The 23,062-nt window shown below is 42.6% G+C and overlaps 1 long non-coding RNA gene across 1 annotated transcript; it reads right to left on the bottom strand.

The window, feature by feature from the left end:
• Positions 1-1,258: 1,258 nt before the first annotated feature.
• On the bottom strand, positions 1,259-14,551 carry LOC125394130 (uncharacterized). Its single transcript, XR_014999243.2, has 3 exons — positions 14,263-14,551; positions 7,145-7,318; positions 1,259-1,343 (listed from the first exon to the last, which is right to left on the bottom strand). It is a non-coding gene; the product is annotated as an uncharacterized LOC125394130 (long non-coding RNA).
• Between the last annotated feature and the right edge of the window lie 8,511 nt (positions 14,552-23,062).

Raw genomic sequence — 23,062 nt, 5'->3', positions numbered from 1 at the left:
GACGTATTGGAGCTAACACCAATACTCTTCAAATTATTACACAAAATAAAAACAGAAGGAACTTTGTCCAGTTCATTATATGAGGCCACAATTACCCTGATACTCACACCACACAAAGAATCAACAAAGAAAGAGAATTACATACCAATTTCCCTTATGAGACTATAAATAAAAAATACAATAAAATACTTACAAACAGAATCTAAGAACACACCAAAAGGATCACCAACTATGATCAAGAAACCTTCATCTTGGAGTTGCAGGGATGGTTTGAGATATGAACATCACTAAATGTAATCCACCACATAAACAAACTGAAAGAAGAAAAAATCACATGATCATCTCAGTAGACGAAGAAAAGGCCATGCAAAATTCAACCTCCTTCATGACAAAAGTCCTGGAGAGATCAGAGATACAAGGAACATATCTAAACATATTAAAGACAATTTGCATAAAGTCTAAAGCCATTATCAAAGCAAAAAATCAGGGACAAGACAAGGCTGTCCACTCTTTCCATATCTATTCAATACAGTACTTGAAGTTTTAGCTAAAGCAGTAAGACAACAAAAGCAGGTCAATGGGATACAAATTGGAAAGGAAGAGGTCAAAGTATCCTTATTTGCAAATGATGTATCATGTATATAAGTGACCCTAAAAATTCCATCAGGGAACTGCTAGAGTTGATAAAGACTTTTAGTGAAGTGGCTGGACACAACATTAAATTAAAGAATAAATCTGTATCCCTCCTATATACAAATGGCAAATAGACTAAGAAAGAAATCAGGGAAACAACACCCTTCACAATAGCCTCAAATAATAGCAAATATCTTGGGGGGTGATTCTACATAAGCAAGTGAAAGATTTGTGCAATAAAAACTTTAAGTCTTTGAGAAAGAAATTGAAGAAGTTATCAGATTAAGGAAAAATTTCCCATGCTCAAAATTGGCTATTTTACCAAAAGCAATCTATAGATTTAGATGCAATCCCATTCAAAATTTCAACACAATTGTTTACAGATCTTGAAAGGACAATTAATTCTCATTTTTATATGAAAAAACAACACACACACACACAAAAAAAAAAAACCCAGAATAGCTAAAACAATCCTGAACAATAAAAGAACTGCTGGACGTCTCACCTTCCTTGTTTTTAAGTTGTACTACTGCATTGTAATAATAAAAACCACATGGAATTGGTTTGAAAATAAACACACTGATCAATGGAGTTAAATTGAAGACCCAGACATAAATATACATACCTCTGGAAGCCTGGTTTCTGATAAATAAGTCAGAAATACATATTGGAAAAAAAGACAGCATCTTCAGCAAATGGTGCAGGTCAAACTGTAGAATAATGTAAATAGATTCGTATTTATCAATATACACACAAAACTCAACTCCAAATGGATCAAAGACCTCAATATACAGCCAGATACACTGAACTTGATAGAAAAGAAAGTGGGAATAGTCTTGAACACATTAGTACAGGAGACAGATTTCTGAACAGAACACTGATAGCATAGGCACTAAGATCTATAATTAATAAATGGGACCTCATGAAACTGAAAAGCTTCTTAAGGCCAAGGATACTGTCAATAGGACAAAACATAAGCCTACAGAATTGGAAAAAAAATCTTCAACAACCTCACATCTAATAGAGGACTAATATTCCAAAATACATAACTCAAGATACTAGATATCAAAAAACCAAATGATGCAATTAAAATGGGGTACAGATCTAAACAGAGAATTCTCAGTAGAGGAATCTCAAATGGCTAAGAAACACTTAAGGAGATGCTCAACATCTTAGCTATCAGGAAGTGCAAATCAAAATGACTCTGAGATTCTATCTTATACGTGTCAAAATGACTAAGATTAATAACACAAGTGACAGCTCATGCTGGTGAGGATGTGGAGAAAGAAAACACTCCTCCATGGCTGTAGGGAGGGCAAACTTGTACAACCACTCTGGAAATCAATATGGTTGTTCCCAAAAATCTTGTGACTCAGTCGATGTCAAGATCTAGCTATACCATTCCTGGGCATAAACCCAAAGGACCCTCAGTCCTGCCGCAAGGACACTTGCTCAACTGTATTCATTGAATCTTTATTCATAATAGTCAGAAACTGGAAACAACCAAGATGTCCTTCAACTGAAGAATGAATAAAGAAAATATGTTATATTTACACAGTGGAGTGGCACTCAGTTGTTTTTAAAAATAACATGAAATTTATAGGCAAGCAGATGAAACTAGAAAAATAAACTCATCCTGAGTGAAGTAATCCAGACCCAGAAAGAACAATATGGTATGTATTTACTTATATGTGAATATTAGTCATTAAGAAATTGATAACTAACCTACAATCCACAGTCCCGGACAGGATAGGTAAAGAGGAACTTTTCAGGGGATGCATGGATCCTCTGGTGAAGGGAGAATAGAACAGATTTTACATTTGGACTGTGGGTGGGTGGTGAAGAGGACACGGATGGATCAGGTGAAGGGGGGAGATGGATTGGAGAGAAAGACAGCTGGAATTGGGGGGCATTTGTAAGTGGTCTGGAAATAGTGCAGTGGAGACTTCCTGTAATCTATGAGGGTGACCCTAGTGAGCACCCCTAGAAATGGGAGGATACGGAGTCTCAACTGGCTATCTTTTGTAGCCAGCCCAGCATTCCAGTAGTGAGACTGGGTTGCATTCAATTAAGTTGTTGTATGAGGGTGATCCCCAAATGACCCAGGATGATCCAAAAACTGACAGTGGGGCCCCAATCCTGAGGACAACATCCACACCGTTCATTGGACACTCGTTGGTTTGGAATGGTACTCTGAAGACTATGGGAAGAGAAATGTGGACACCAACCCAGCCACAAAGCCTACATTCTGTTCTGCTTGCAAGATGCGCTGGGGCAGTAAATGCTGGCACAGAACTTGTGAGAGAGGCCAGCCAATGCCAATGTCTGGCTTCACTTAAGGGTCCACTCCACAAGAGGGAGCCCATGCCCTATTATGCCTGGATGTCCAGAATCAGAAACTGGATAGCCCAGAGACCTGGGATAGAAGCAAACATGACTGGCCAAAATAATAATAATTAATAATAATAATAATAGTAATAATAGTAATAATAATAATAAATAAAATAAAAAGGAATCAACGAAATGATTTCTAATGATAGTCTACTATATTCATAGATCAGTGCCTTGTCCAGTTGTCATCAAAGAGGCTTCTTCTGACAGCAAATGGGAGTGGGTGCAGAGACCTACAGCCAGACATGCAGAACGAGAGTCTAAATTCCCTCAGAGCTCAGGGATCCCCTCCCAGAAATATGGGAGAAAAGATGGTATAAGTCAGAGGACATAGAGGACACCAGGGGACATGGCCCACTGAGTCACCTAAGCAGGGCTCACATGGGTTCACAGAGACTGACATGGCACGTATGGGGCCTGCAGGCATCTGCACCTCGCCCTCTGCACATATGTTATGACTGTTAGCATGGCGTTTTTGTGGGACGCCTAACTGGGGGAACAGGTGTATCTTTGACTTATTAGCCTGCCCTTGGGACTCTTTTTCTTTTGCTTTGCCCAGCCTTGCCCAGCCTTGGTGGAGAGGGATTTTGCCTTGTTTTATTGTATTTTTTTTTGTCTTGCTTGTTTGTGATATCTTGGAGGCCTGTTCTTTACTGAAGGGAGTTGGAGGGGAAGTGGCCCCAGGGGAAAAGGAATGTGTGGAGAAGCTAGGAGGAATGGAGAGTGGGGAAACTCTGGTTGGAATTTATTGTATGAGAGAAGAATCTATTTTCATTAAAAAATAGTTGTGTGTGTGTGTGTGTGTGTGTGTGTGTGTGTGTATGGGCACCATTGGAAGCTAAAGCTGTTGAGTTCCCCGGAGCTGGAGTTGCAGGTGGTTGTGCACTCCCAGACCTGTGTGATAGGAAGGGAGTCCTGGTCCTCTGCAAGAGCAGCAAGTGTTCTTAATCACTGAGTCCTTCTTCCAGCCCCTGTTCATTTTCTTCTCCGTGAACTTCTGGCATGGAGATAGCCATGTCCACCTTGGTAGTTTCTAGCCTACAGAGGTCTCCCGTGAAGGAGATCAGTGAAATTCAACCTTCATGTCATAACCCCGCTATGGTGGAGGACCTGTTCACAGACTACTTCATCTGACTTCTTTCATATGTAAGGAATTTGCCCGAGATGTATAACTTACGAAACATCCCTATTATTTGGAGAAAACAACCGATGTATAATGACTGGGGTAACTTCCTGGCTCCTTTCACACTGCTGCTCCTCAGGACAAATGCCCAGCATGCACTCCACAGAGGCTTCTTTCCTAAAGCCCCACGCTGAATGGAACATGGCTGCCTCTACTTCCTCCTCTCTTGCAAGAAGAGGTCATGTTTGTTTAGCACGCTCGTGTCTGTTCAGCTCACACACGCCGCAGCACCTGCCAAAGCACACAGTCCCCAAACCACTCATTCTCCAGTACCCTCACTTTCTGATCCTTGGCTGTCATTACAGGAACTGGATCTAGCTAGACTTTGCCTTTGCTGCAACAGGGGACTATCAGGGCACCTTGTGCAATAATTCGCAAACAGTGGCTTGGGAGAAGTGGGACATAGAAAAAACACATTTCACACTCTGACCTCTCTACGTTGTCACAGGGTCTGTTTGACTGGGCTGGCTTCCCAAGGCATGTGGGGATAAGAAAGAAAGAAAAACAAAAAGGGGAAAAAAAGAAGGTAAGAGCTTAGAGAGGTGGGAAAGCTGAGGTTAAGTCTCGGCTTATCTAATTAGCATGACAACTTGTACAAGATACTGTTATCTTTAAGGCTCAGTTTCTCCATTCATAAAATCTGGAAAACGTGAGCTGGCTGGCTGGCTAGCTCCGTTGGAAAAGGGTCTTGCTGTCGGGTCTGCTGTCCTGTATATGGGACAGGTAAATAATTAGCAGAGTCGAGCGTGTGGTGAATTTCTTTTTGCTGTTGCTGTTGGTGCTGTAGTTGGGGTCATTAATGAAGTTTTACGTGGTCTCAGGTTTACTTGGCCCCAGGACAAAATGGCTACACATCTGACAAAAAGCTTATGGAGGCAGGGTTTACTTTGGCTCACAAGAAAGGCATGGCAGCAGGAGCTGAAAGAAACCAGTCACATTGCTTCCACAGCTAGGAGGTTACACACAACTGAGCCTAGGCTCCCAGAGTTCAGGGCTCGCCCTCCAGGTCCTCACCAAGGAAGCCCTGCCCCCTAAAGGTTCCATAACCTGCTACAGAGTCACACCAGCAGGAGACCAAGTGTTAAAAGACAATGCCTGTGCAGACATTGCACACCCAAGACAACGGTGGCTGAGGTGAAACATCTTTCCGCCATATCTAATGCTCCCACATAAGACAGCCATGGCCATTGTGCTGCTAGAGCTGAGAAAAACTTCGTAACTGTGGGGACAAGAGTCCTTAGACTCCCCTTGTCTATGGAAATTCCAGCAGGGACACCTCTTCTTGGACAGGCAACCCTGAAGTGTGGCAGCTGGTTCATGAGAATTGACTTTTAAGAGCTTCAGACAATAGGACATAAGTCTCCTCAGCAGGCCTGTCTTTACACTACTGGAGTAGACACTGGGGTGGCTGAGTGTCTGTGTGGTAAGTTCTTGACTCTAATGGTGCCGGAGAGACTGCGGTACCTGTTTGTCATGACTTGAAGCTGTGAGAAGTTTAGCACTTTTTGTGCTGTTAAAAGGTCCAACATTCTAAGTCAAAGCCTTCCACATTTGGTTAGCTTCTGAAAGCTAAAGGCGTACAGCCTTCAGGGACCATAGACTAGGTGAACAGGTTCAAAGGCTTGAAACGGCAAAAAGTCACAACAATGGAAATAAGAACAATGGCAATAATAAATGGCATAAGACATTTGATCAACTCAAGATTCAGGCAAATATTTCTTGAAGTGGTTTTAATAAGATGGGAGAACAAAGGCCCACGCGTGTTTATTGGTCAGTGAACTGCTAGTCTCTCTGGAAAATGCCTCCCCGACTTATTTCTGCTGGATGGAGATACCAGTTTACACAAAGCTCTCTCTTGCTGGCTCCTGGCTATCTCTGATGGGTTGCCTTGGTGTCTGCTGGGTTTGGCAGAGGCAAACGAACCAGTGTTTCTTGGTCGTCTCCCTCCCCAGCTCACTGCCGAGCAGAAATTCCTTCCTAGGACTCTGACTTCTGTTCTCTGTAACCAGGAAGCCACTTTTCAAACTGTTTAAAAGCGTGCACTCGGGCATGGCAAGCTTGACCACTGTAGGAGCTGCTTTGTTTGATTGACCGCCTTGTTCTTTCCTCTCTCTTAGCAGCCCTTCTGTTGATTTAGGGAGGACTCAGTGAGAACGCTTCAGAGAGCTTTTTTTGTGGTTTCACAAATCACCCCCCGTCTGTCCCTCCTTTATCTCTTCCGACAAGAGCATATTTAGTGTCACCATGTACAGTCGCTTTTGCCTAGTTTGGCCAAATCCCTACTCATTCTCCTTTGATGTGAAAAACACTTAAATTTACCAAAACAGGAGAGAGAAGGTTGTCTTGTCCTTAATGTAAAGTCGGTTTTGTAACAGTGCCCTTAAGAGGTGAGTTGGTTAAAGCATCACTGCAATCTAAAACACTAGGTATCATTATCATCATCTTTTGTTTATGAATGAAACAGACTTATGAATGAAATAAGATTGTGCAATGATATTGGAGATGCTAAGATGGAGTTTTAGTGAAAAACAGAACAGAGCACATAATGGACCATATTATCATGTCACTAAAATGAAACCCAGTATATACATGTATAGACATACATATCTAAATATCCACATAGGGATGTTTGTCAGGAAATCCCTGGCTGTCATATCTCCAGAAGGGTCCTTTAGTAGAGCACCATTAGGATTATCTACAATGAGATCATTCGGAGGACAAGGTAACTTTTCCTTTCTAGAATCTTCTACAGTTTTTGAAAGCTACAGCATAAGAATGACTTAACTATATTAAAAGATAATATAATCTATCAGAATTGAAAATGTTCTTGTTTATGAGGAAAACTGACTGTCTACATGCTAAGATTTACATGTTACTATACAGTAATTAAGGCATCCACTTATTTTTATTATGTATATTACTGAATGGACTACATACCAGGGAGAGTAAAGAAGTTGGGGACCAGGTACAAGTCCCCACAGGGTTATAAGCAGGACTGCATTCTTGCTGGCTTGACTTGGTTGAACTGATTCAATGGCGTTTGCTTCTTGTGAAATTGCCACATTTGAACTTCCTTTGAAATTGGTTTTGTCTTCTCCCAGGCTTCAGGATCTATATGCCAAACAAAACCAGAACCCATTAAAGGCCCCATTGAATTTCCTGCACACTTGTGAATGTCTGTGGTTTTTCTCATCAAGCCACAAGAAAAGCAAGATGAAGACACGTGTGCCTTACCGCGGGGGCGAAGACTTCACATTCATTATGGATGAAAGACTCAGCCGGGCCCAGAAAGTTTGGATTAAGTTTGGCAAATTTATTGTTACTTTCCAGAAAACTAGCCAAATCTTGTGGGGAAGAGCAGGAGGGGGGCTGCTTGCCCACAGCCACATGCTCCCCTGTGCATCAAGCACACACTGAGATTTGGGCAATTGCTCTCTGGATTTAGGGGAGTTGGAAAGACCACTGACAGGCTCTAACCTTTTGGAATCTTTCCTCCACGAACAGACATTCTCATTGAAGTTTTTATTTTGAATTATGTGATTGCTGGTATCTGCCTCTTGTATTAAATCTAACTCGTAAAATGTCCAAGACTTTGTGATGTGGCTAGCTGTCAGCAAAGCATTGCTATGCAGGATAGCCAAGAGTCCTTCATGCTGTCAGGAGAGTGTCTTCACCAGCATTGCTCATTTGAGAACAGGGTAAAAACTGTGCCCTGCTACACAGACACTTGCAAGGGCCTGGTATCAACATTTGGTCAGTCTTAGACCACCACCTCGTAAAGCAGCATGTACGATACTGGGTTTTCCTTTCTGTTGTTTACTGTAGACCTTTAGAAAACCACTTCACTGGCCCCAACACTACTTTCTCTAGAAGAAATAACACTTAAAATCCATATCCACATTAGAGGTCTAGCAGAAAACTATGGAATATTAAAGATGGTTAAATTAAGGGGACTTAATGAGGCCACTTAAAGTGCTGTAGGCACATTTAAGGAAGAAGAAATGGAAGGTGGAGAAGCCATCAGCAGGGCGTGGCCACAGCCATGGGCAGACTGGGAAGAAAATGTTTAATGGTGCCAGCCAGAACCCTGGCAAGAGAAGAGAGAGGCGCTAGTAAAATGGAAATATTGCATGTACAAAGATGCAACAGCACACAGGCACACCAGCTTTAATTTAAAATATTACTAAAATGTCCATGTCAAAATAATGAACTGTGTAAAGCTATCAATACATTTTGAGAGTGAAAGCGTTCTTCACACTACACTGCAGACAAAAGCAAGCACTGACACAAATGACTTAAAGTATTGGGAACTGTAAATTCTGGCATGCGTGGCTGTCCCTTAGCAGTTGAACTTGTGTTTTCTGTAGTTGACGTTAGCATTTGCTTCCTGTGTTGCTTCTGGCATTTGATTTTTATGGGCCCGCATGTAACTTTCTTATTTAATCTGTCTTGCAGCCATGCATTGTGGTTTTCGAATTTGGACGTGTGGCTATTTTATACTTTCAGCATATATTATCAAGTCTTTGAATGTTTTCTGTTTTCCCATTCAAGTGAGGTCATCACTTGTCTAGGAAAGAAGTTCTGCACCATAATCTCTCACTCCCTGACCATCTGTCTTAAGTGTCTAGGGGGTGTTTCTTGTGTAAAAGAAAAAGCCATGGTAATTTTATATTATTTTCTCTGTCAATGTCTTACCCTTAACTCCACTGGATAAAGACAAGTGATCGTTATCTTAGTTAGAACCCAGAAAATTCTTTTCATTCCCAAAACTAGCTTCTAAATTTCCTTTCCTTAAGGTATTTTCAAAGTATGAAAATTTAGTTACCTACTTGAGAGAGCAAAATTTTAAGTAAAGTTTGTGAGAATTATATTTTGGTTAAAAAGTTTTGATACCATTTAATACTTATAATTTAATAATTATAGGTTTTATTTATAATTTTTGGGATATTTTCTTCTAAAATCATGGTCCTACACTTTTCTTTTTGCCATTTTTGAGATTATGTAGGCCAGGCTGGCCATGAACTTGCTATATAGTCAATGCTGGCCTCAAACTCCTGATCTTTTTGTCTCCGCTTCCCCAGTGCTGGGATTACAGACACGTGCCATCTTACTGAACTTGTTCTGTGTTTTGACCCATGAAATTCCTTTTTTCCAATCTCAGGCAATTTAACATTGTTAGAAAGGAGTTAATAGTCAAAGTTTCGAGCTTGGAAAATATTTAAACTTTTACTTTCCAACACACACATGCAGACACACACACACACACACACACACACACACACACACACTAAAAAAAAGTTCTAACACAGAAGTGGAAAAAAGCCTCAATTACAAGAGATATGGAAGAAAAAAATCATGGGAAGAATAGATGAACAAAGGAGACCTACGAAAGACTTGATCATGCCAGGCAGTGGTGGCACACCTTTAATCCCAGCACGTGAGTCAGAGGCAGGTGGATCTCTATGAGCTCATGACCAGCATTATCTACAGAGTGAGTTCCAGGACACAGAGAAACCCTGTCTCAGAAAACAAAACAAACAAACAGAAAACCAAAGAAATAATAAGATTATATCATGTTCAATTCAATAAATTGATATGAACAGGGAAGAATGCAAAGAATATCTATCTATCTATCTATCTATCTATCTATCTATCTATCTATCTATCTATCTATCTATCTATCTATCTATCTATATTACACAAATAACCGGGCAAAAAGAACAAAATTATAGGAACCAGAAATTACTTTGCTCAGTAATACCCTAAATGTAAATGATCCTAGCTCATCAACTAGAAGATGAAGACTGTCAGATAACAAGAAAAGCTTCAATTATTTTCTACAAGAAACCAACCTTACTAGCATCTTTAATATATTAGTTATTATTAAGCTGCTTCTTTAAATCAACTAAGCAGACCCTTCTTGGGTGGTAGTACATGGGAAATCCTTTAGAAATATTAAATCCCACATTGCACAGCAAATAAGAGAAATATTTTAAGCGACAGTGTCTAAAGGTCACTGCATTTCGTCCTTAAGTTTCTACAGTCCCTTGAGGAATCTTTGCTGTGTTGACCCTGAAGATGGAGACGTTCTTGTTTGACTCCATGTTTAGCACACTCTTCTCTGTGTTCTTGATGGCAATGAAGAGAAAATAATCATAAACTTTGGAAAGTACCCCAGAAGTGATCATCAAATCCTTGGAGACTGGAGCCTGCATGGGGAGCTCCTAGACAGGTGTCCACGAAGAGCTGGCAGCAAAGACAGTATGAGGTCAACAAGGCAGAATCTGGCAAGTCCCAGAAGCAAAGGGGAGCAGTGGTCTAAGCAGGTTCTGGCTTTCCTTCGGAGCTGATTGACTACAGAGCCTCTGGGTGCCGCCATGTGCACAGGTACAGCCAGTTGCTTCTTCAGTCTACAAGAGGCAATACTTCTGGTTCCTTCTTGTAGGGTCCGATGCTTGAGTTCTACTCTTTTGGATTCAGGAAATTCCAATAGGCAAGGCTGAGGACACATGGCTCAAGATCCCACAAAAACACCAGCCCCGAGGGGGTTTTCTCGGGTCCAGCTTTGTCTACTCTCCAAAGATAGTTTGTGATAGATACATGGTGCCTATTTCTTGTGGCAACAGCCATATTGATTGCTGTGTGTGGTTTTGGGCACATGCATGTTGGCTGGAGTGTGTGCATGTGTGTCCACAGGGCAGACCACAGGGCAACCCTAAGTGTCATTCTTAAGACAATGTCCATTTTATTTATTTATTTATTCATTTATTTATTTCTCAATCAGTGTTTCTCACTGGCCTGGAGCTAATGACTTAGGCAAGGTTGACTGGTCACCATGCCCCAGGGATCAACTGGATTCTACCTTCTACCTTCACATAGAACAATTCATTTTCCCTGAGTTCTGGAGATGGAACTCAGAACCATCTCCCCAGCTGCTGGAACATCTCAATGATTTTAAGGTTAGTAGTGAAGACAACATGTCCTCTTCACCATAGAGAACCCCACGGGATCAGGGAACAAGACAGGAACAAAACAATGTGGTTTGATGGCATTCAGGAGGGTGGAATTCTGGGTGGTCAGTCAACACTAGATACACTTTACTACTTCTGATTTTTGAAAGGAAGAAGCACAAAAATGGAAAAACATGTTGGGAATATTTAGATATTCTCCCTAATATGTCATGAAATAGTCTAGCTTTTGCACCGGAAGTTTTCCTTTAAAGGCATGAGGAGGAATCTGGTTTTCTCCAGTTGACGGGAGCACCAGGTCAGAGAGGCACAAGCTGCCCAGAGCCAGGGCTGCCCCTGACTGGCTTCCTGGAGTGCCCGGACCCAGCTAAATCTCCGCACTTGGATGCACTCCATTGCCAGGAGAGAGGAAAACACCCCCTTTGCTTTCCTTTCTCTTCCTTCCAAAGGCCAAACATGCTATCTTTGGATGGGTTTCAACCCTGCTTTCATTCATTAAAAAGTGAAACAAAATCGCCACTGACTTCCTTGACAGCAGTCAGGTTTCACTGGGTCTTCAATGCCTGCCAAGAGGCATAAGTTCCATTCAACCCAGTCACGGTCCTTGGAGCCCTGTGTGTGTGGAGCCCATCCAAGCACAGTAGTGATAATGACTCGGGACCGGAGGGCGTGGGGGGCGGGGGATAACACCAGTGTACTGGCGCGTGGGAAGTCTGAACTACAAACTTCAAAAGGAATCATCAGGGAAGAGGGCCCAAATTAGGGGGGTTTCGGTTCCTGCAAGGTTAGAACACTATCAACATTTTTTTTTATCTTTAGCATAGTGTCTAGATCTTGCAAACAAGAAGTATTCTTTTAAGAGTCTATGCATTGTTTTTTAAAACCAAAGAGAGCAGCAATAGGCAAACACAGAGAAAAACCTTGAAATGGAAACACAGCAGAATCCTCCAAGCTTAAAATATGTTTTATTTTTATTTATTAAAAGAAAATACATCTCTTAAAGGCGGGGCAGGATGTGGAGGGTGTATGACCTGGGTGTGGTGAGGAGAAAATTCTGAGTTGTGAGATTGTTTCTTCCCATTGTATTGTTGAAGAGAGAAAAGCTGAATGAAAACACATGTCCTCAAGAAGTGTCTTGCTGTAAATTAATTAAATATCTCTTTCCAGTTGTCATTTTGTTGGCTGAATAGGGTCTGGGTTAGTTGTGACCACAGTCAGTCTTGTGACAAAGTCTTGGGTCCTGGGGCTAGGGCATGGAGTTGGGACACTGGAGCTGGGTTGGGGTGTTGGGGTGGGGCATGGGAGTTGAAACAGGGGTTCTGGGGCACAGAGACTTGAGCAAGGGCGCTGGGTCATAGGGGCTAGTGGGAGCCTGGTGATAGCTCTCTGCCAGAACTGGACTCTCTGTTGACCGCATGAGATCTGTTTTGGAAATCCACCCTTGGAGTTACATATTACTGCCTTCACAGATAAAGCTGTGGAACATTATACAAGTTACTTGGTCTCTCTGGGTTTTTATATCTTCATATACAAAGTGTCATAGAACAATTGCCTCCGTCCTAGATGACAAAGAATCTCAAGACAGAGAGATGGCACAGCAGACAAGAGTGATTGCTGGATCAGTCAGTGTTCAAACCCCAGTACCTGACTAACCCAAATAAAGTTAGGTATCCTCCTTGATCGGTCCAAAATGGGACCATCCTGTTTTCATGCCCAAGGTCCATATTACCCTGGGAGGATGACACACTGTTCCCCTTACTGGAAACCGCAGAGGACAATGACCCTGGGTACCCGATTTGTCAGCATCACTTTGTCTCCAAGGCGTCACTCGCTGAGCTTTATTGAGAGTGTAGTGGCTCCGCCCCTGCTCCAGCCCTCTCCTCTGGAAGCTTCTGAGAACCCCGGTTCACCTCTTCTATTGTTCTTTTCCTCTCCGATTCCAACGAATGTCCCGAGTTTACTTCCGAGTCCATTTTGAAAGTCTTTTACCTATGAGACCAAATCATGGCAAGGGTGCCCTTGCTTCCTGACGAGATAGGAAATGTTGAAGGGATTATTAGGCGTTTCCCTTCATCTGTGTCTTTTGCTCTCCCTAGAGGCTGAGCCCTCCTCCCTGGATTTCTTGCAGACAATATGGTATCATGAAGTAATGCGGGGTAGTGGTTGCTGGGGCAGATGCTGGGCCTTGGAAGGGAAGGGCCATGTCTGTGGCTTTGTAGAGGGTGGAGTGCTCTGAAAATTTTGCTCCTAGTTTCTAAATGTAGGGTCTTCAACATCTCATCATACTCATAAAGGAGCCATTCATCCAGAAAGCAATTATGGTGGTTGTTGTTTTTTTTAATGACCAGTTTATAAGGCACCAAACTGTAACCAATTGCCTTGGATTTCCTTAGAAATTCATTTGTTTAAAACAATGAAGAGAGAAATGAAGAGATCACCATTCAAAACAGATTTCCTGAGTTTTTAGAAGTTCTGAATAGAAGTTGATTTCTGTGGGAGAAACCGCTGGCTTCAGGACACATTGAGGTTGACGTCATTTCTCTTCAACGCAATGCCCATTGCACCAGAAGTCTCTTTATCCCCTTAGTTGTAATTTCTCATATTGTAAATGCTAGGAATAAGCATTCTATTTATATTAGAGTGTTTTATGCTTTATTAGGTATGATATGCTCATACTAAACAGGTTTTTTTATTATTTATTTCAAAGTTTCTTTGCATATGAAAGTCACTCTGCAGTGGGTAGTAGTCTTTGGACAGAATAAAATCTCAAGCCCAGTCTTTATCCTCTTAGGACAAGGATGACTGACCACAGAGACCCCTGAACAGCAGGGGAAAGGACTTCCTGTCTGTGACATAAAACAGGTGATGTAAATGGGAATGGCAGTGGCAGAGAGACAGCTCAGCAGGAGCAACCATTGCAAGTCAAACCAGAGAGAGAGTCCAGTCCCAAGAACCAGTGGTAGAAGGGGAGAACTGACTACTGAACGCTGGGCTCTGACCTCCACATAGTGCCCCCAACATAATATCCATAACAATAATAATTGCAGCAATAAGAGTATAAAAAACATGGAAAGGGTAGCCACTGACCTGTGAGCAGGAAGCTGCTGGGCGCCAGTTTGGATCAGGGAGCCTTTCCTAAGGAGGCCAGGGCACAGAAAGACGCCGACACTTGGACAGTGGCCTCATCTCAGCGCACAAAACATGATCTCTGTGAGGCAACTTGTATGTAAATGAGTATAATGATAACACCATATTGTGCAGCTGAGCACTCAAGTAACAGGTAAATGTGTCATGTGACCCAGTATGTTAAGCATCATTAGCTTGGGCCAAGTACTGGCAACACTAGAAGGTTGACAGGAATGTTGTCTTCTGTGTCAAAGCCTGTAAACTCTGCAAGTGTCACGAATGTGCAAGTAATTGTAAAGCTGGCAGAAGGAAATGGTTCTGGTTCCTCTTGGAACCCTACACTTCTAACTAGAGACCTGGGAAGCACTGCACTGCGGAAGCCAGCAGAGAGTTCTGACGCAGCAGTACTGGGTCCAGACTTCCCCGTGCCCTGTCACTCTAGCGACATTATGCAGTCTGGGGTGTGAGTTTCCTAGGAGACAGCTTGTGCCCTCTGTCAGTGCTCTTCTGCTGGGTGAAATTCGTTCATTCTGCCTTAGAATCCTTTCTAGCCAGAAGCACCGCATCTTCACGGCTGGAACGGAAGGAGTACTTGCCACCTCGGAACGAAGCGTGAACGCTTTCTCTAACTTTTTCGAATCTTCTGGTGTGGGAGAGATAGGTGATGTGCTCTGAACGTGAAGTATCTCCCACAGACTCTTGTATTTGAAACCTGGTCTCCAGTGGGTATGGTTGGGAGTCGCTGTCGAAACCTTAGGAGGTGGAGCCTGACACAGAGTGCGTGAACAGCTGGAGGTGGGCCTTGTGTTTCATAGCCAGATCCCACTTCCTGTCCTTCGTCTCTTGACTGAGCATGCGTTGTGATCCCCCATTCCATGCCGCATCTTCCCTGGCACATTGGGCTATATCTTCTCCAACTGTGATGAAAAGGAATCCTTTCCCCCTTTAGTTGGCTTTGTCAAGGCAATAAGGAAATTAAAAACTGCAATCCCCAAAGCATGTAGGCACCACTGAATCCATGCTTTCCTGGGAGCTCTGCAGAAGCTGTATTAAGACACCCCCCCCCAAAAAAAAAAAACTTCTGTGGCCAAAAATCCCAGAAAACCTTGAGATATATAAATGAAGTATTTCCTTTCTGCAAGGCTGTTAAAGACTCCCACAATGCATTGCTTTCCTTCCCAATCTGTAGGGAAGACATGGAGGACACAGTCTACATGTCTGGGAACACCTTCTCCATGGGACCGAATTCTCCCGAAAACAGCCTTCCATGAAACATACTCTGGAAAACACCCATCCTGGTGTATTACCGTCAATCTACAAGGAAACTGAAGTACTGTCTGCCATATTTCAAATGAGCCCAGCCGGAACAAGGACGGGCTAAGCATCTGATGGTGGACAGCAATGGTTGTTATCCATGGAGAGCGGTGGGTTCGGAGCGTCTCATCCACGGCAGTACACTAGTTAACCCACTCACAACGAATGAGTGGAGACTTCAGGAAACCCACTGGGTCCTGTCAACTATTTGAATCATGCTATTAAGAAAGCAGCACCAATGTGTCTGAGATTGCATCAGAGGAGCACACGTGAATGGGAGATCCTTCCTCTCTTTTGTGTGTTGAGATTTTCTTACACCGGCCTCTTTCACCTTCATTTCCTGTTTTCTTCAGAATGAGATGGTTTCGCTGTTTGGATGTGATTTTTTTTCATAACTTTCTTTTTTTTTTTTCACTTACAAGCAGTTACAAACCTCCCAGCCTTGACCCATGTTTCCCAGCAAGCTCCTCCTGTGCCTCAGGATACTCTGTGACTTGGACAGACGGACAGACAGACAGGCAGACAGCATCTTCCCTCCTCAAGCATTAAGTCCTACGTTGTAAAGTGTCTATATGGGGACATTTCTCTGTGATGAGAAAACTGCCTATTTAAAACTGATGAATAAGCCACTGTGGTGGAAGGTTCACGTGCAGACCCGGGGTGGGAGACTGTTGCTGTAGATTCCCCTCAAAAGAACATTTTATTGTGCGCTGAGAACTTTCCCGAAGGGCAGTTCTTGGAGACAACACGCCATGTGCCTGTTCCAGCTGTTAAGGTAAGGCAGCATGAGAGGAGGGGAACATAACCAAGTAGCTCATGCTGAGTAGCCTTCCAGTCAATCAGTTTGATTATTGATCCCCGATAACATTATTTATCCCATAGGCCAGTATTTCAGGCATTGTCCATAGGAACGTAAATATTAGGGCCATGGTAGGAGGTTTCCTTCCTCTTGGTTTAAGTTCGAAGTCAGTAGACACCTGAAATATGCCAATTAACAATGCTGGGGGAGTAGTGGAGAAGGTGGATTTGGGGTCTCAGTCTCCCAGGAGATCTTTCTCATGCCTGGCTCTTTCCTGGCAGTGAGAGGTTTGCTCTCGGGCTTCCCAAGGCCTCACATCCTTCTTAGGGCTTCAGGTGTCTTCTGGGAATGAAAGGAGTGAGGCAGTGGCTGCTGTAACTCCTGTAGCTGCTCCGTTCCCATTACTTTCTTGGTTCTCACCATGTCTGCACTGAGCGGACCCCTCAGCATTGGTGTAGACGAAGAGTAGAAAGCTCAGAACACTTGGGTGTGTCTCAGCATCATGGGAGTCCACTTTACGATCTTCCAGACTCTGCCTCTTGCAGCAACTTTGTGCCTCGACTATGGTGTGGCTGTGAGCAGTGATAGAGTCACCCCAGTGGGCTGAGTCGTGCCCCATTCAGGGTCAAAGAGACAAAGATACTATGTGGTACTAGATTTACTTCAGAAAACTAAGGAACTACACAACGTAGATGTCCCATTTGCATTATTTTGCTGTGTTGACATCACGACCAAAAACAGTTTGGGAAGGAAAGGATTTGCCTCAGTTTCCAATCCATCATGAAGAGAAGTTGAACTCGAGCTGGAAACCTGGAGGCAGGAACTGGAGTAGCGACCATGGAGGAACACTGCTTACTGACTTGCTTTCCCTGGCTTTCTCAGCCTGCTTCATTATTCAGACTAAGACCATCTAACCAGGGGTGGCATCACTTACAGTGAGCTTAGTCTCCTCGCCACATCACTCACAAATTAAGAAAAGGCCCCATGAACTTGCTTATTGGCTAGTCTAATGCAGGTAGTTCCCCAGCTGAGGTTCCCTCTTGCAAGGCGACTCTATAACAATTTGACAAGAATTAACATGAATTCAGTTCCCTTTGAAGCCACAAAACATCCAGCCTAACAATTTCACATGAGCATAATGTTCAACCATAAGAGAAACTTCATCTGGTAGAATTAGGTTTGATAATTTGCTGATTAATAGAAAAATTCAGATAATCCTGGTAACCATAGAAATGAAAATTCTGCGTTAAACTTCATTTTCTCTGCCAGCCTGAGTAGATCACATTTGAGGTAAGATAGATTTTTTTTTTCCTAAGTAGGACCTCTGTCGTGCAATCCTTGTTTTGGGTATCAAGAAAAATGAAAACTCTGTGTTTTATCTCATTAGTGTCAAAACTTTCAAATAATACTTGTTAAATCTGCTTCCTCAGCTGGCCCTCCAGCTGTGTCTGAAAGTGGGCCATTTCTCAGCCTCTCTCCCTCTTCTTCAGGCCTAGCTTCTAGCCTTTGTCTCCGCAGGCTCTTATCCACCTGGAAGCCCATGGTTATGTGAACGGCAGGTAGGGAAGGTTATTCTGCCCGTGTCTTGCCTCGTTGTGTAGGATCAGGGTGTTCCTCTCTCAGGTTCCACAATTGCCTTCTTAAGGCCCCCTAAGGGCCCTCAATTCCAGTCATCTCTCCTAGTATTCTCTCCCTACATGTCCTTCTAATTTCTCCTGTTCCCATCCCCCATCTGGCCCCATTCCATCCACAAAATCTATTCTCTTTTCCTTCCTAGGAATATCCATACAACTACCTTGAGCCCTTCTTGCTGCTTACCCTCTCTGGGTCTGTGGGTTGTAGCATGATCGTCCTTTATTCAACAGCAAATGTTCACTTATACATGAGTACATACCATGTTTGTCTTTCTGGACCTGGGTTACATCATTCAGAATGATTTATTTTCTCTTCCATTCATTTAACTGCAAGTTTCATGATGCCACTTTTTTTAATTAGTTGAGTAATGATCCATTTGTAAATATACTACATGTTTTTTTATCCATTCTTCTGTTGAGTGACATCTAGGTTATTTCCACCTTCTGGCTATTATGAATAAAGTCACAATGAACACAGCTGAACAGGCATTCTTGTGATAGGATAGAGTGTCCTTTGGGTATATGTATAAGAGTAGTATAGCTGGGTCTTGAGGTATATTGAATCCCAACTTTATGAGGAACTGCATACTGATTTCCATAGTGGCTATAAAAGTTTCCACTCCCACCAGCAATGGAGGAGTGTTCCTCTTGCTCCACATCCTCACCAGCATGCCAATACCATGTGGTTTTTATTACTATAACTCTGTATTAGTGATACCTCCAACAATTCCTTTAATGTTCAGGATTGTTTTAACTAACTTGAGTAATTTGTTTTTCCATATCAGTTTGAGCATTGTTCTTTCAAAGTCTTTAAAGAATTTGGTTGGAATTTTGATGGGGATTGCACTGAATCTGTAGATTGCTTTTGGGAGGACTTCCATTTTTACAATATTAATCCTAATGCTCCATAAGCATGGAAGATTTTTCTATCTTCTGATATCTTCACCCATTTATTTCATCAGCAACTAGAAGCTTTGTCATATAAGTCTTTCAATTGCTTTTTTAGAGTTATACCAAAATATTTTGTGTTATTCATGGTTTCTATGAAGGGTATTGGTTCCCTGATTTCTTTCTCAGTCCATAAATGAATTTGGCAATTGATGTGGGATTCCCTTCTGAATGCTGTGAATATATTTTATTGCTATTGGCTAATAAAGAAGCTGATTTTAGCCAATGGCTTAACAAAGTAAAGTTAGGTGGAAAATCGGAGCAGAGATGTAGAGAGTGAGTAGGCAGAGTCAAAGAGATACCATGTAGCTGCTGAAAGAGACAGACACTAGATAGAACCATACCAGTAGGGCACAGCCATGTGATAATACATTAATTAATAGAAATTGGTTAATTTAACATATAAGAGCTAGTTAGAAATATGCTAGTGTTGCAATTAGTATAGTTTCTGTGTGATTATTTTGGGTCTGAGTAGTTGGGAACAAACAGTCTCCATCTATAACTTGGCATGCCCACATAGGATCTCTATACTCACATAAAATCCGAGAGAGCTTAAAAAGGAATTCTAGACACAAAAGAACAGAGTTTAGTGCAGCTTCTTGGTAGCCACATATTTTTCAGATGGACTCTGTTTCCTGGTGGCGAGCATGGGTGCAGCTCCTTTTGGAGAAATAGTCTTGACTCAGCATTAGAAGGAGAGAAAGCTTCCTGGTTTATGCTGGGGCAGGAATGGTTCTGGCTTTTTCAAGAGGCCAAGCACTTCAATGGGGTCTATTATCAGTGTGTTACAAATTGCTTAATGATAACATAGACCCACTGTGACCCTGGAGCTGGGGCGATTTGCATGGCTCTCAGAGGCAGTGAACATGCTTCTGCCATGTTGGACTGGGTGGAGCAAGCAGAAAGGGCCCTGGAGTTGGTCCTAGTCACACATGTTTAGCATTTAAAACAAACAAAAAATAAGCACTCATGGTCAGAAAACAATTACAGATATGCGCACAATAAAGATAAATTCAGATGGAAAAAGCATCTGAATGGGTCACAGTGTTGGATAAATGTACATAGGCTTGAAAGAGAGAGAGCAAAAAGAACATAGACAGTTATAAGAGAGTACAGACAGTCATAGATTAAAGGAGTAAAGATAATAAAATAAATATTAAACTTGTAGAGAAAATAATAGAGTAAGAAATATAAGTCACATAAAGATGGAAAATACACAGAGAGACTGGATTATGTATATTATTATGTTTTCTTTGAATTTTTAATTATGAATGAACTAACTACAGAGAGACATCTCATTGTACAGGTTGCTAAGCTAAACCAACATGTATTTTAAAGGTATCTTGACTTCAAAATTTGAGTCTAAGGATATGTTGCTTCAAAAAAAGAGGCTCTGCTTTTGTTTCCAAAGAGGATGAGAACCTATGGATTCCTTCCAGACTAATGTGGCTTGATGGACCAAGACTCCCCCTCCAAAAGGTCTCCATGAAACCCCCCAAAATACTCTCCTCAACAAAAAGCAGGAAGCAGTTTGGAGAGAACTCTGCCCAAATTTCTAAATATTGTTTATAAATGTTTGTTTTCATTTAAAGGGGGATATGCTGTAAAGATGAATACTTTGCGTTGGTATGAATCTTGGTTTATTGATACAAATTTAAGGTCAATTTTGTTATCTTGTTTAAGGTATTAATGTTTATGCAGCTCATTTAAAATGTACCATATAATTTAAAATTACAAATTAATAGATAGCTATCTATAATAGTCAAAAAGAGGAGGGACTGGATAGTCACTGAGGAAAGTGGGACATCCGAGGTTAAGATTATTATGTGGGATAGCCAGTGTGTCCTCTAGCAAATAGGGCCTTCTGCTGGAGCTGTGGGCCAGCGATTACTTTTCGAGGTAAGAAATTAGAAAGATATTTAGAAGGGCAAGTGTCAAATTTACAAGTAAAGGTTCACTTGAACGTGCATATTTTAATATAGTAATCATTTAGTTAGTTTTCAATTCCTAACAAAAACAGTTAAGATCCATTCCAATTTATCTTTTATGTAAGTGCTTGAGTGATGTTAAATAACAGCTTATTTGCAAGTATCTGCCACAGCATCTCCTCTCTGCTGAATTTATAAGCAGTGTAGGGAAATCCATTGCACCAGGATATACGTGGGTCTAAATTGTAAGGGTTTATTGTTTTTTATGTGCTATGTGGTGTCTTGGAATTCTACAGAAAAGCTTGGGATTTCACACCCAGATGACGCACTGCCATGGAGACTGCAGTTACCGTAGGGAAGAGCAGACAAAGCCATTGGTCAATGTGGAAAATGATTTTTCTTCCAACCCCAAAGAAGTCACTCTGCTGTTTTAGTACATGGAACTCTCTGCCAAAATGAAAACAAACAACAAAGAAACACCACATTGTTCTGCTCCTTCCTTTATCTTCCTTCTCGGCTCTTCTTTTGGTACCAATTTTCTATACAATTCATGTGGTAAATTGATGTTTGAGGAAGAAAAGTAATACCCTTTGACGTTCCTTTAAGAAAGCCCGACATATGTACACAGTCAGGATGAGTGAGAAAGGCTGAGCCCCACATGGTCTCTTCCAGTCCAGACCCCTTCATGTCCCCTTGACAGACCAAGCCCTAATTAAAATACACTTTGAAATAAGAATGACATGGACCAAAAGAAGTGTTGTCTGCGCATCCTAAGCGGTCAGTCAGCCATTTCTGTTTCCATAGTGTCGCTGAGCAAGAAAGCCCTTTGCTGGTGTGCCCTTCTGGAGAGAGGAGAAGTGGTCGACGGACCCCTCCCTGCTGCTCGGTCCTGAGGTGATGCTCAGCCATGGAGCTCGCAGGGCAGATACCATTCCAGCCTGCAGTCATGCAGACCTTCCTGCCTCCAACGGGAGTCGGGACCTCAGGAAGTCAGGGGCAGAGCTCGCAGGGAAGCAACTCCTCTTAGGAGAGACCAGAATGCCTCCTTTTCACTCACACGTCTTCCCTTTGCTGTGAAACTCGGTGGAGAGGAACGCGATTCTGTTTTCAGCCATTTATGCATGGTGACCCTGGTCAGCTTCCTGGGCCCATCTTCACGTGGCCTTTCTTCTGCTTGGTTCACATCCTTTCCCAGGGTCATTAGAAGTCAAGCTTGAATTCCCCTTTTGAATTTTCTCTCTCCCAGCCATCTAAGTTGTTCCCACAGTAACTAGCGCTTATTTGATCCATCGTTCTCGGCCCACCGTGTTTCCAGTTGCTCTGTCCATCTTTTATTTTCCTTTTATCCCGAGGCGAGCTACATCACCACCACCACCATGCATGCTTAGTGCTCAGATACGTGTCCTTCAGGTTGGGTCTTCTCACATCACATCAGACAGTCAAGACACTCCCCCACAGACATGGCCATAGGCCAGCCTGATCTAGACAGTCCCTCACTGAGACTCTTCCCAGTTGATTCTAGGTGTGTCAAGTTGACAAATAAAACCACCTGTCCCCAGAGAGGTCCTAAAGCATGTTGGTCAAGGCAAACTGTTTTCCTTTCTCCATTTCATATCTGGTTCTTGGCTTCAGGAACAGCAAAGGCTTTGGTCGCTGTGGAAACTGGCCACTGAAGCTGTACCGAGTGAGCCAAGAAGCAAAGGCAGAGGAGGAAGAATTGGCTACACCTTCAGAGGGGCCGATGAAGCATCCTGGTACCCAGTGACTAAAATGGGTGATCCTTCTGCACAAAAGAGGGAGCTAAAAATTCTAATGGTGCCGGAAAGTGGTAGAGAAGGTTCAGCTGTCTCCCTCACCAGCCCAGGATCCAGCCAGGAGCAGGGCTCTTGTCCTGAGAAATGACAGCACGTTCAGGGTTGTGACAGGCATGGCAAATAGGCCTTCTTGGAAACTCCATGCTAATGGCCACAGGTTCAGGGTTAGCTTCTCTCTGACTCCAACAAGAAGCATCTCTCTCTCTCTTTATTTACAGCACTCACTGTAGACCAGCGCTGGCTATTTTCTTTTGGTGAGTTCTTCAGTCTTCAAGCACAGGCTGCCCGCTTCTCATCCACCCCGCCAGCCGCTAGCCTGCAGCA

This window comes from Myodes glareolus, chromosome 20 (assembly GCF_982192425.1).
Source record: "Myodes glareolus chromosome 20, mMyoGla1.1, whole genome shotgun sequence".
NCBI classification, from domain to species: domain Eukaryota; kingdom Metazoa; phylum Chordata; class Mammalia; order Rodentia; family Cricetidae; genus Myodes; species Myodes glareolus.
This window is presented reverse-complemented; position numbering and strand designations above follow the sequence as displayed.